The sequence below is a fragment of the Adiantum capillus-veneris genome, chromosome 24 (assembly GCF_014529385.1).
Source record: "Adiantum capillus-veneris isolate H3 chromosome 24, ASM1452938v2, whole genome shotgun sequence".
Taxonomy (NCBI): Eukaryota; Viridiplantae; Streptophyta; class Polypodiopsida; order Polypodiales; family Pteridaceae; genus Adiantum; species Adiantum capillus-veneris.
The window spans coordinates 96,253,898-96,267,352 of record NC_140954.1 but is presented as its reverse complement, the minus strand read 5'-3'; the positions used below and the strand labels follow the sequence as shown (position 1 = coordinate 96,267,352).

Below are 13,455 nucleotides of genomic sequence, written 5' to 3'. Positions count from 1 at the left end.
CTTCCATTCTTGCTTCGTATTCACAATCTAAAGCTGCCCTTCTTTCTGCGGATTCACGATCTATGGCTGCCATCCTTTCTGCTTTTCTTGCTAACTCCCTGTCCATCATCATCTTGTCGAAAGTCTCCATAGGAGTTAGTGCAATCCTTGTCGTAGATGGAGAAGGGGGAGGGTCGGAAAACCCTCCTGGTGGGAAAAACTCTTCTCCGACACTCCCATGCTCACCACCTCCATGCGAAGTATCCATTCCGCTTCGGGTGATGACCATCCACTGAAGTCTTGGATTCTTGTGGGTCTTGGGTTCTTAAGTTCACCAAGAACTTGGGTTCTTGCGGGTCTTGGTTCTTGAGGTTCTTGAGGGTCTTAAGGGTCTTGAGTTTCTTCTTTCGCTTGCAATCTGTGTTAAAGAAGGATCTTCTCTTCACCCGAGTTCTGCTCTTTTCCGTGGGCGCACCCGTTGGCGGCCTTGCGCTCACACCAGGGTTGCTTTTCTCCACCTCACGTCGATTGGCCGGCCGCTAAGTGCACGGTCCGCTCTCAATGAGTAAAAAGAGGCACAAGGGGAGGCTGGACAAGCCCTTCTTTCTTTGGTTTCCTGTCACTCTTCAAAAACACGATTAGGAATCGACACGCCCAAGAAATCTTGGGTTACGTGTGACCTCAACAAGCAAAAAAATTATGTGGTTCTTTCCTTGAGTGATTCAGGACGCTGCCAAAGCTCTGATACCAATGTAAGGTGGAGCGGAAGTGAATGTTGAACTTTGCTCAAGATGAGTGCTCCGAACTGTGCTCAAGGATTCCTTTTACTTACGGAAAGGAGAGGCCTCCGTTCCTTTAGTGAGAGAGTGCAATGGACACAAACAAAGTGATGAACACTGTTAATGAAGGTGCATGAGATTGAGAGATAGAGAGAGAAGAGAATACGACACCAAAGATATTGTCAAACCCTCCTCCGAAGGCCCCACTCTCTATGGCGAGAGCGGTCTACTATTGATTGCACAAATTTCTACAATGCTTGGACTTGCCGATGATGTCGACGACAATGAGGACGACGATGAGACGGGCTGAAATCTGAAAATGCTAATGGCTGAAATCTGCAAATCTTTATCTGCTGAATTTTGACTCTATGTCGATGACGATGTCTGACGACGGTACGACGATGACACGCTGAAAATGCTGATGCTTGTGGGGATTCCGTCACGAAGATCTGCAAAAACGCTGAAGTGCTTTGCAGATGCAAAAACACTAGGGCTGGTTTCTGTCTTTTGCTGCTGCCGGTGGTCTTGCAATGCAAAACGCTAGGATGATCTGCTATGATTCTGTCGGCCGGGAATCTGCAAGTGCAAAAACATTGGCTGATCTGCTGCAAAAACGCTAGGCCTTATATTGAGAGAAAACGCCAAAGTTGTCGCGGGGGTTGGTCTTGCTGAGAAGTTGCCTGTTGAGCAAGGTGCTCCTACTACCTCTTCTGCCAGAAAGTGCTAGCGCTAGGTTTCTATATATACAAACTTAGCAAAATTGCCCTACCTAGTTTCCAACAAAAGTCACTTAAAAATAATAAGTGAAAAATGTCAAAAATAGGGAAAATAGGTCTTCTGCCCTGTAAAATGATCCTGATGGAATCTCACGGAAATGTTGATGATCATGTTGTGTGCAACCAGAGGATATGCATCTAATCTAAGTGTCTGGACATGCACGGTCTGCGAACACACTCACAAAAGTGCAAGATCACTTCCTATTCTAGATTGACTTGACTGAATTGAACCTTGGTCATGCTATAGCTTGTCCACGGACACATAGGGTTGGATGTGTCACGTGACATCAACTCTTTCAAGAAGATCGAGTAAACAAATAGACTGGATTTCATTAATTTTGAAACGTCCAAGGCCGATACAATAGGGACAGACTCGCCCTTCCATTTCACATCAAGTACAATTTTTCGGCCCTTTTCGTTAGTCAATGTCGCTTTCTTCGCCCGATAATCGACCACGGTATTGTTCTTATGGTACCAAGGGACTCCCAGGAGGACATCACAACCTTCCAAGAGCATTATGTAGAAGTCCTCTTGCCCCAAATACCCCTGACAATGCAACCGAAGTTTGCCAATGACAGGTGTAATGGCCACGTCCTTATCGGGTGCCGCAAGAACTGCCTCTGCTTGTGGTCCCATCCAATTTGGTATAATCTCGAGCCACACCGCCAATTCAGGTGAAATGTTTCAGTTTGCCTTGGCTCCTCCATCAAAGAAAATTAGGGCTTCTTGATCTTTCACTTTGCCCCAAGCTCGGCAAAGTTCTGTACTTTCATCAATTGTGCTTGGGTCGATACCCATGAAATCTGGAACCAATCCTGCTTTCATCTTGCCTTTTTGTCTACGTTCCTCACCTGCCCTCAAACTCTCTCGTTTGTCTTCATTATGTTCTTGCAGTGCCTTTTTAGGGCACTTCGCGGAAACGTGCTCATGTTCCCCGCATCCAAAACACTTCCCCTCTTTGATGTAATTGGCCCTCTCTCGAAGAGTAAGCCGAGGTCGTAAATCCTTGTCTTTCTTTTCTTAGGGGCTCTTTTTCTTTCTACTTTCATTATTAGAAGTCTGTTGGATTCTCTGAGTCAAGATCTCATCAGTGAGGTAAGTCAGCTTTGGCTTCTTCTCTTTATGGTCTGACTTGTCCTCCTTCTCCTGTGACTTCTTCTGTGGGCATTCATTTCTATAAACGAGATCTTCTTAAATGAAGAAGCTGGTAGAAAAGAGCTCCAAAATCTCTTGCAATACGCGTCCAAAGAATCTCCCTTGGTCATCCGAAGATGATTCCAAGCAATTCGTGTATCTTGTTTGTACTCCCGAGTCAGCCAAGAAGAAATAAAAAGCCTTTTGAGTTTCAACATTTAATCGGAGCTTCCTTGTTTAGTAGAAGGGCGGACCACCATGTTCGAGCATTTCCCTTGAAGAAAGAGGTAGCCCTCCGAATCCTGGAGTGCTCTGAGTAATGCCCTCCAGAGAAAGCTACGTCAAACTGCTGTATGAAGGCCAAAGCCCTCGGAGCATCTCGGAGTGTCAAACTTAATTGATTGTCCACCTCTTTAAATTCTCTAACTTTCTTGCTTTTATCTTCGAGGAAGTCATACTGGTTGGCTTTATAAAAATGCTTCTTCTTTGCGTAAAACAGGTGATCATCGGAGTCCAAACTATCTGAGGATGAGTCCTTTGTACAACTGTCAGAAATTGGGCGAAACTTAGGCTTCTTTGCCTTTTTCTTGCCCTTCCCAAAGCTTTGCTTTTTGCTTCGCTTTTTCCCTTCTTGTCTTCTTCGCTCGAGTCAGAAGAGCTAGAAGAACTGTCAAAAGAAGAAGAAGAAGAAGAAGCGGGTAGTCCTTCAAATCGTATACGCTTCTTCTGCTTTCTTGTCGATGCAAAAGTAGATGGACGACCCAAATAACTGGGAAGTCGGTTCCTTTCTTCTGCTTTTTGGCTTTGTTGTTCACGTTCAAAAGCTGTCTGATCTGTGTCTGAATCACCTCTTCTAATTCTTGCTCTGTAAACATCCTCAGAGAAGGAGGTTCTTGAGTACCGGTTTGATGGGTGGCTCTGTGGCTTTCTGCCACTGGGTGTGCACTTCTTCGAAGAATTGCTTAGTCAAAAATTTTGCAAATTTCGGATCCTTCGCAATGTTAATCATCATCTGTCGCGTCGTCAACCACTTGTCGATGTTCCATCTCTTCAATCTCTGCCTGAGTAGGCCGAGGTGGGCCGTACTCTTCATGCGAATCTTCTTCGTGATCTCCTCCCGCATTCCCAGATGCAGAAGAAGTCGATTGCTCTTTGTTGGAATCCATAAGTGTCACGAGAAAAGGATCGGATTTCCTGGTAGCACAGAAATCGGCCGTGCTTTGATACCACTGTAACAAACTTGGACACCCCAAGTCAAGATTCTACTGCGACACAGCAGAGATTCACTTCAAAAACAGCTCACAATTCACACTTGAGTCGATACGGCCCGGCATAGTGCCTAGAGATATTGGCCCCAAAGACTGGTGTCCCTTTCGGTATTTCTTTTTGTATTAATCTGTGTTCAAAGTACAAGAGAGTGGGTAGGTGCTCACTCTCAAACTCTGCGTCCAGATGCTTTGAGAAGTGAGGCCCTACCCACTTATTTATTGGTACAAGGGATGTCCAAAAAGCAAAGCCCCAAAAGCAATAAGTGAAAAGCTTCTTAAAATAAAGCATTATCCCAAAAGCTGCCAAGTATTTTCAACCAGCACAAAATCAGGAATTATGTACGCTATCAGCATGTTCTGTAATTTGCGGAGAATCCGTATAGATGCCACGTCAACCGTTCCGCAGGTTTTGCACCAGAAAACCCGGAACTACCGTACAGTCTGCCACGTGTGTTGTCTGTCCAATTGTGTGTATATCTAGGACAGTGCCACGTCACCAATTTGTGACTTGTACAGCCCGCTACTACGAATTGGGAGGCTTCTCAGGCTTGTGGCTCGAGTCTTGAGTCTTAAGACTCGAGAGTTGCGATTTTAGGACTTCCATTATATACCTTCATAAGTTCAGAATAGTCTGAACTCACGAATTATAAGAGGGAATAAAGCACTCATAAAACTATAAAAGCAAGGGACACAAGAAAAGAAAAGAAAAACAAAAATAAACAAACAAACAAACTAAATCACTTAGTTTGCTACGAAACAAAACTAGATAAAACAAAACATTATTAACTAGGACTTCCATTATCCTTTACCTTTTTGTATGGCTACTTGCCCTCTTTGTAGCATCTTTTATTTGTCACCTTTAGTCTTTTGACATTGTGGTCACCGGTTTGGCCCCCTTGTAGTCTCATTAAAATATATGTCACCTTTGGTTTTTTTGTAGCCCCTTGGTGGGCCTTGTTAGCCAGAATTAAGCGAAAAGTGTTATCTCTGACTTCTACTCTTGCAATTATTTGAGAGCTCTAATTTGTAATTACATGTGTTATTGTGTATGGGCATTGTGTTTGTTCAATGTTCTGTATGTACCATCATCCATGGCCGCAGCGCCGCACATCCCAATCAAGTCATAATAAGGTTGAATGGTCTTCGAATAGTGTTTTTTGTGGGTGTTAAAGGACTCTAGTACTACTTGTATTCAAACACATAACACTACGAATAGCATTATTTGGATGTTTTTTAAGCCTCCCGTTTCGCCCCGTTCTCGTCCCCCGTTCCGCAGGGAGGCCCGTCGCCGTTCCCATTCTGGATAACTATGCTAAAAACATTGCTATAAGCAGTAATTTCAGCAATCCACGCAGTGCCAAAGGTACTAGATGCTATGAGTCAAAAGTGGAAGACGGTGTGTGCACCAAGACCAGGCTGAAGTCCAAAGGCCTGAAGGAATACAAAGCAAAGCCAGCCACAAATAGGAACACCAAAGGGGCCCAAGGAGATGGATCTCCAACCAGTAGTGATCCCAAGATGGAGCATTGGTGGCAAGGATGAATAAATGCTGGTAGCTGTGATAGAGTAAAAACACCGGAACCCCACCAAAGTTAATTAATAATGCTAGTGTTCTAAGCTTCAATAAAACACTCAGCCTGGTTTAAGAAACACTGGTCTGACCAGGTTTTAAAAACCGTATTGATCGGAAAAAGCTGGTGCTAAGCCAACGACGGGCAGCTTGGGCTGAGGGAGAGTGGGTGGACGAGGAAGAGATGTCAAGCATGAGCTGGCAGTTGCTTCACTAAGGATGCAGATGGCAAGTTGTTAAAGCCCGGTGCCATCCAAATAAATTCCCTTGTGGTTCTTTATGATCCACCTTCTCACCGGATCCAATATCAACATGTCCAAGATAAGTCTCCACTGGGAACTCAACTCTTTAGCTCTTGGAACTGGGGGTTCAGCATGTAGGCTGCTCCATGAAAGATGGAGTCATAAGAGTTCCACCTACTATGCAAAGATCCGGTAGATGATCATACATGATTTTGGTTGGCTGTGGAGTTGCTTTTTATGCAAGAAATCTATGCTGACCTTCTCTGCCCCACCTTTCCTCTTCTAAGGAGAAAGCTTGCATGACCGCACCGCATGTGCAACATCTACAAACAGCGGTCTGACCTCATCGTACCTAGTCCAAGTTATCCTATTTCCCTCTTGAAGAAGAGGCCTTAAGTCCAAGACAAGTTAAATAGACCTTGGCAGTCTCTTTTAACGTAAAAGAGCTCTCTCTCTCTCTCTCTCTCTCTCTCTCTCTCTCTCTCTCTCTCTCTCTCTCTCGTGTGTGGGTGGATAGGTGTGTGTACTAATAAAAAGAGAAAAATGGTATAACCTTTTTATCACCCAAGTGTGGTAGATTGGTTATGCCATTTCCCTCTTGAATAATAGGTCTTGAGTTCAACTCATCGTTAGCTAGATCTTTAAGGTCTCTTGGGATAGTTTCCTATGACGTTAAAACTCTCTTCTTCTCGGGTGTGTGGGTGGGTGTGTGTGCGTCCGTTAATAAAAAGAGGAAAATGATATAGCCTTTTTATCACCCAAGTGTCTTCTCTCTCTCTCTCTCTCTCTCTCTCTCTCTCTCTCTCTAGCAGAGAGAGAGAGAGAGAGCAGAGAGAGAGAGAGTGTGTGTGTCGTGAACGAACAGAAAGAAATGGTAAGTTGCATACACAGGTAGACAGAAAATGAGGCACGGCGAACGAATTGCAGATGCGGCAAGCCTACCTGCGCCCTGAGTCTGTGTCGAGACGTCTGAGGCTAAGTGCAATACACCATTATGGACTCCAAGCTCACTGCGTGCAGATCGAGTGTGCTTCAAAAGTTGAAAGTTGAAAATGGCAGGCGCGCGCCGTGAAGAAAATGTGCTGCGACTATGAATTTATACTATAACCATACTAGCCTACACTCTCCTCGTCACTATATGGCAGCCAAGGGGGATCTAGGGCCCAAATTTGGGGACGCAAGACAGCTTCAATCTCGGCTGTCGGATCACGCAGTGAACTAGGGGTGAACTAAGGGGTGAACTCAGGGCAAAAATGGCGCCCCAAGTTCACTCTTAGTTCACCCCTATTTCGCCCGCCTCGCGGGGTGTGGGTCGAACCTAGAACGTCTCGATTGTCACACGAATGCACTACCACCACGTTAGCGCGCGTCGTTGTCTATGTTTGCATGACACATTATCATATCCTAGTTTAGGCGCCCCTGGTTCACCCACCCCTAGCTTACCCGCCTCTAGTTCACGGTTAGTTCACCCTCAGTTCACCCACCCCTAGTTCACTTTGTGATCCGACGGCGGAGATTAAAGCCGCCTCGCGTCCCAAATTTGGGCCCTAGATCCCCTCTGACCCAGAGTCGTGCCATATAGTGACAAGGCTACTCTCTCTCTCTCTCTCTCTCTCTCTCTCTCTCTCTCACACACACACACACACACACACACACATACACAAAAACTCTGGCATTCATATAATTGGTTCATTAGAGGAGCATCTGCCCTCACCTTTCCAAAATGCACCGGATAAGTATATACATGCAGCCCCTTTGCAAAATGCATGGGATGTGCATACACACATGCCTCTCGCTTATTTACTTCGTTAGCGTAAGAGGCATTTTCAAATCCCTGGCCTCTCGTTAACCCACGTGGCTCCTCTTCTTTTTTTAAACCCAGCAATGAAAAGCTTTAAAAAAAACTACGTTGTCAAAAGCTACCGAGTGAATAAAATAAAAAAGCATTATGCGTTGCTCTCAACAGCAAGTGGATCTTCTCCACAAGCAATTCGCAGGTTCCCAGAAGAAGCCACAAGCAATTCACAAGTTGCAACCACAAGCAATTCACAAGTTGCCAGAAGCAGCTCCGATATGGGTTTAAAAGTTCACCCTGACATTGTTAGTCAGGGGTTGTTGCAAAAAACTGCCGTGCTTGGCAATGCCTTGGTCGACATGTATGCCAAATGTGGTGCTCCTGTGCAGGATGTCATCTTTTGAAACACACTAATTGGATGATATGCCCGACAAGGGCCGGGCAAGAAGCTCTGGGCTGTTTTGGGTAGGTGCGAAGCGAGGGCCTTTCTCCATACGCTATCACCTACGTGTGCATCTTGCAGGCATGTGGCTCTATGCAATGTGCTCTTGAAAAGAGATGGCATGCTTGGCACCATGAGACCTACTACTTACTCTTGCACCTTGAAGGCCAGTGACCTTATGCAAGCGGTTGACATGGGTGAGAGAATTAATGAGACCATACGTGGTCCGACGCTCTTGGGGAAGCATGTCATGCTCTAGGCTGCTTTTAGCGGATGCAAAGCAAGTGTATCTCTCCAAATTTAGTCATCTATACGTTGCCTTGAAGGCTATGCTTGCATCTTGAAGGCATATTGCTCTATGCAAGAGCTCGAGGAGGTTCCTTTTTGGAGTGTGGACTCTTGGAATACATTGATTCCAAGATTTTCCTTGTGCAGCATGCTTTGCATTGTCTTGGTCGATATGGATGCAAAGCGAGGGCCTCTCTCCAGATGCAATTATCAACATATGTATCTTGAAGGCATGTAACTCTACACAAGATACTGATATGGGCACAAAAATTAGCAATTATATTGTTAGTCAGAGGTTGTAATTGAAAAACGATATCATGCTTGGTACTCCCTTGGTCGTATGTAAGCCAAATGTGGAGTGCTTAAGAAAGCACAAATAGAACTTGAGCAGCTTCCTAGCTGGAATGTCGCCTCTTGGAATGCACTAATTGTGGGATGTGCACAACAAGAGCAAGGCCAGAAAGATCTTGTTGAAGTGAAGTGAGGGGCTCTCTCCAGATATGATCAACTATGCATGCATCTTGAACGCATGTGGCTCTACGAGAGATGTTGATATGAGCACAAAGACTCACCATTATATTGTTAGTTAGAGGCTTTGAAAAAGGATGTCATGTTTGACACTACCTACTATGGTGTGCTTGAGAAAGCACAAAAAGACGTGCTTGAGGAGCTTCCTGTCCGAAATGTTACCTCTGGGAATGCAATGATTGCAAGATGTGCACAACAAGAGCAGGCTGTTGAAAAATGAAGTCATGCTTGGCACTGGTTGATGCCAAATCTAGTGCGCTTGAGAAAGCACAAAGAGTGCTTGAGCAGCTTTTTGGACGGAATGTTGCCTCTTGGAATGCATTGGAGCGCAACAAGAGTAGGGCTAGAAAGTTCTCGTTGAAGAAAAACGAGGAGCTCTCCTCGGATGCAATTAGTTACGCATGCATCTTGAACGTATGTGGCTCTATGCAAGATGATGATATGGGCACAAATGTTCCACCATTATATTGTTTGTTAGAAGCTGTTGCAAAAGGATGTCGTGCTTGGCACTACCTTGGTCGATATGTATGCCAAATGTGGGCTGCATGACAAAGCCAAAAAGTGCTTGAGCAGCTTCTTGGCCAGAATGTCGCCTCTTGGAATGCACTGATTGCGGGATGCACGCAACAAGGGCAGGGCCAAAAATCTCTTGTTGAAGCGAAGCGAGGGACTCGCTCCAGATGCAATCAGCTACACTTGTATCTTGAAGACATGTTGCTCTGTGCAAGATGGCATTGATATAGGCACAAAGATTCACCATTGTATTGTTACTCAGAGGCTGTTGAAAAAGGATGTCATGCTTGGCACTGCCTAATGTGGTTGGTGTGCTTCAGAAAGCACAAAAAGTGGTTGAGCAACTTTCTGTCCAGAATGTGGCCTCTTGGAATGCTCTGATTGCGGGATGTGTACAACAGGAGCATGGGCAAAATTCTCTAGGTTGTTTTCAGCAGATGCAAAGCAAGTATATCGCTCCAAATTCAGTCACTTATACTTTCGTCTTGAAGGCATGTGGCTCTACACAAGTGCTCGAGGAGATTCGTGTCCTGAGTGTGGACTCTTGGAATGCACTGATTTCATGATTTGCTCCACAAGGGCACGGCCAAAAAGCTCTATTTTGTTTTCAGCAGCCTATATCCAGATGCAATCACGTACGCAAGAAGCTGAATGGGCACAAAAATTCACAATTGTATTGTTGGTCAGAGGCTATTGAAAAAAGATGTTGTGCTTGGTATTGCCTTCCAAATGTGGTGCATTTGAGAAAGCACAAAAAGTGGTTGAGGAGATTTTCGTCTGGAATGTCATCTCTTGGAATGCACTAATTGCAGGATACGCACGACAGAAAGCTCTAGGTTGTTTTCAGCAGTGCATCTCTCCAAATTCAGTCTCAATGTGACCTTCTGCAAGCCGTTGACATGGTTGAGAGAATAAATGAGGCCATACCTCGTCCGGGGCTCTTGGGGAAGCATGTTATGCTCTAGGATGCTTTCAGCAGACACAAATCGAGTGTACCTCTCCAGATTTGGTCACCTATACTTTCTTATATGCTTACATATTGAAGGCATCTTGCTCTATGCAAGAGCTCGAGGACCTTCGTTTTGGAGTGTGGACTCTTGGAATGCAGTAATTCCAAGATTTTCCTTGTGCAACGTGCTTTGCATTGTCTTGATCTATATATATGCAAAGCGAGGGCCTCTTTCCACATGCAATCATCGACGTATGTATCTTGAAGGCATGTAACTCTACACAAGATACTAATATGGGCACAAAAATTCGCAATTAAATTGTTAGTCAAAGGTTGTTGAAAAAGGATGCCATGCTTGGCACTGCCTTGGTTGATATTGTAAGCCAAATGTGGAGTGCTTAAGAAAGCACAAAAAGAACTTGAGCAGCTTCCTGGCGGAATGTTGCCTCTTGAGAGATGTGTGCACGGCCAAAAATCTCTTGTTGAAGCTAAGCGAGGGGCTCTCTCTAGATGCAGTTAGTTACGAATGCATCTTGAAGGCATGTGGCTCTACGCAGAATGCCGATATGGGCACAAAGATTCTCCATTATATTGCTAGTTAGAGGCTATTGAAAGAGGATGTCATGCTTGGCACTGCCTAATGTGGTGCGCTTGAGAAAGCACAAAAAGTGCTTTGAGGAGCTTCTTGCTCGGAATGTCACCTCTAGGAATGCATTGATTGCGGGATGCGTGCAACAAGAGTAGGGATGTTGAAGAAAGATGTCCTGCTTGGCACTGCCTTGGTCGATGTGTATGCCACATGTGTTTCTATTGAGAAAGCACAATTTTCTTTCTTAGTGTGCTCATTGCATGGATTGTTGCTCAACAGTTCTTGGAAACATGTTGTGCTTGCCAATTCTTTGGCTCATATGTATGTTTTGGTGTTCATATGTATGTTGTGGTGCCGTTGGTCAACATGTATGTCAAATGAGGGACGCCGTGGAGCCCTGCGCTATTACCAACAAATGCAAAGTGAGGGCACCTCTCCAAATGCAATCACCCATGCTTTCGTCTTGAAGGCATGTCACACTTCCTTGATGTCTGGAATGTCGTATCTTCAAGTGCATCTGATTGGGGGATATGCCCAACAGTGACAGGACCGGGAAGCTTTGGCTGGCTGGCTATTTTCAAGATGCAAAGCGAAGACATTTCTCTTGATGTAATCACCTATGCTTGCATCTTGAAAGCATGTGGCACTACGTAGGAGCAATGATCACGTATGTGAAATGTGTTGTTCTTGGGAAAGCACCAAAGAGTGCTTGAGGATCTTTCTGTCTTGAACGTCGTCTCTTGGAACACATTAATTGCGGGATATGCTTAACACAGAACGCCATGGGCTGTTTTCAGCAAATGCAAAGTGAGCGTCTCTCTCCAAATGTGCAATCACCTATGCTTGCATCTTGAAGGCATGTGGCAATTTGGAAGACGCTAGGATGGACATAAGAACTCACGATGATATCGTTAGTCAGGGGCTGTTGAAAAAAAATGTTATGGTTGGCAGCGCCTCAATCGACATGTATGCAATCACCTGCACCTTCTCTTGAAGGCATGTGGTGTTACGTAAGATGATGATATGGGCAAAAGAATTGTTGATGATATTAGGGCTGTTGAAAAAAGAAGTCATGCTTGTATGCTTTTCGGCAGTGCTACGCCATCGTCCTCTGGTTTTCTTCTATTATTACCTTGCGGCTACCTGCACCCACCTTGGAAGTGGGAAGAAAATCACACAAAAAGGACAGTTTTCTTGCATGCATTTGTGCTTTGTTGGCTATAGATCGGCATGCAGTGTTGCAACTAAAATGATGCATGCTTCCCTTGTGGTTCCTTGCCAGTGGATGGAAGTGGCGGAGGGTCGTTTCCAATCCTTCTTGACCCTGGTAATAGCTTGGATCACCCAGGGCTTCTTAATGAGCTTCAGATTCAGCTTCAGAGTTGTACAGATGTGCGTAATTACTTAGCTAGAAAATCACTTCAGAAGTTTATATTACAAAATGCCCAAATATTACATTGGTAAATTTCTTGATTTGCATGCATGCGTCCTTTGGGAATATTGCCCAAGCTAGTCAAATTTTCAGAATTTTAGAAAAAACTGCTGCTTCTCCCTAGGTGACATTATTTTGACCCATCTGTGAAAACGACCAAGCTATTGCTCTTCATCATGAGATGCTCATCTCAGGAGTATTGGCAGATGATCTTTATATGTAACAGTTCTTAAAGCATGCTTTGCTGCTGGAATCCCTTTAGAGATTGGCATGCAAGTGCATGCTCATATTGTCAAGAATGGTTTTGTTGGCGGTGTGCTAGTTGACATGTCTCTAACGGCCTAAAAGCTTAATGTTGCCCGGTTGCTCAGTAGATTGGCACACAAAAATATTGTAACATGGAATACACTGATCTCAACCAGACGAAGCACTTCATTGCACAAAGCAAATGGAGTGTGAGGGTCTTCAATTGGACGAAGTCACCTTTGTTGTGATGTCAAAGTATGCTCTAGCATTGTAGTTGAAGAGCAAGGCAAATGGGTACATGACCAAGTTATTGGGAGGGGCCTAGGTATCAACCCATTTATTGCCAGCTCCCTTGTTGACATGTACGGCAAGTGCGGCAACATGGAGGTGGCTCGTGCAGTACTTCATAGACTACCTTACAAAGATCATGTGTCATGGAGTGCCTTGATTTCCGGTTATGCACATAATAGACAGGATGAGGAGGCTCTTTAGCTATTTGATGGGATGGTGCAGAGAGGAATAGTGTCAAATAGGGTTACATTCGTTTCTCTGACAAAGGCTTGTACCAACCTTGTTGCTTTAAAACATGGAGTCGATTCATGAACACGTAACCGACAAAGGGCATGAATGTGATTTCCATATATGTACCACATTTATGAGTATGTACCCAAGTTGCAGGAGTCTAGAGGATGCTCACATGCTATTGTAACGGTTGCCTGAAGTGCAACAATTATTGGATGTGCTCTTATAAGAGGGTAAAGGGCCCCCTACCACTGTAAAAGAGCCCTCTTGGCTCTTCCATAACAAAGCTTTGTGACGCAGCTTCAAGCTTTGCAATATCCACTCTGCCTCCACTATCATGTTTGTTCATAACAATGCGGTCATACGGAAGGTTAAATGCAACTTGCGTGCATCAACGATAATC

General features: G+C 44.7%; 1 protein-coding gene and 1 pseudogene across 3 annotated transcripts in view; one reads left to right on the top strand and one right to left on the bottom strand.

The window, feature by feature from the left end:
- The window catches only part of LOC147426817 (RNA ligase/cyclic nucleotide phosphodiesterase family protein), a 66,277-nt gene extending 59,428 nt beyond the window's left edge, over positions 1–6,849 (bottom strand). The window contains exon 1 of one of the 3 annotated variants that reach the window (XM_086498370.1): positions 6,691–6,849. The gene's annotated coding sequence lies outside the window, so the exon portion shown is untranslated. Of the gene's footprint in view, positions 1–6,635 lie in introns of all 3 variants that reach the window. The other 2 variants (XM_086498371.1, XM_086498372.1) reach the window with 2 other exon arrangements.
- Positions 6,850–9,017: 2,168 nt separating this feature from the next.
- LOC147426816 (uncharacterized) lies at positions 9,018–12,855 on the top strand (annotated as a pseudogene).
- Positions 12,856–13,455: the final 600 nt, after the last annotated feature.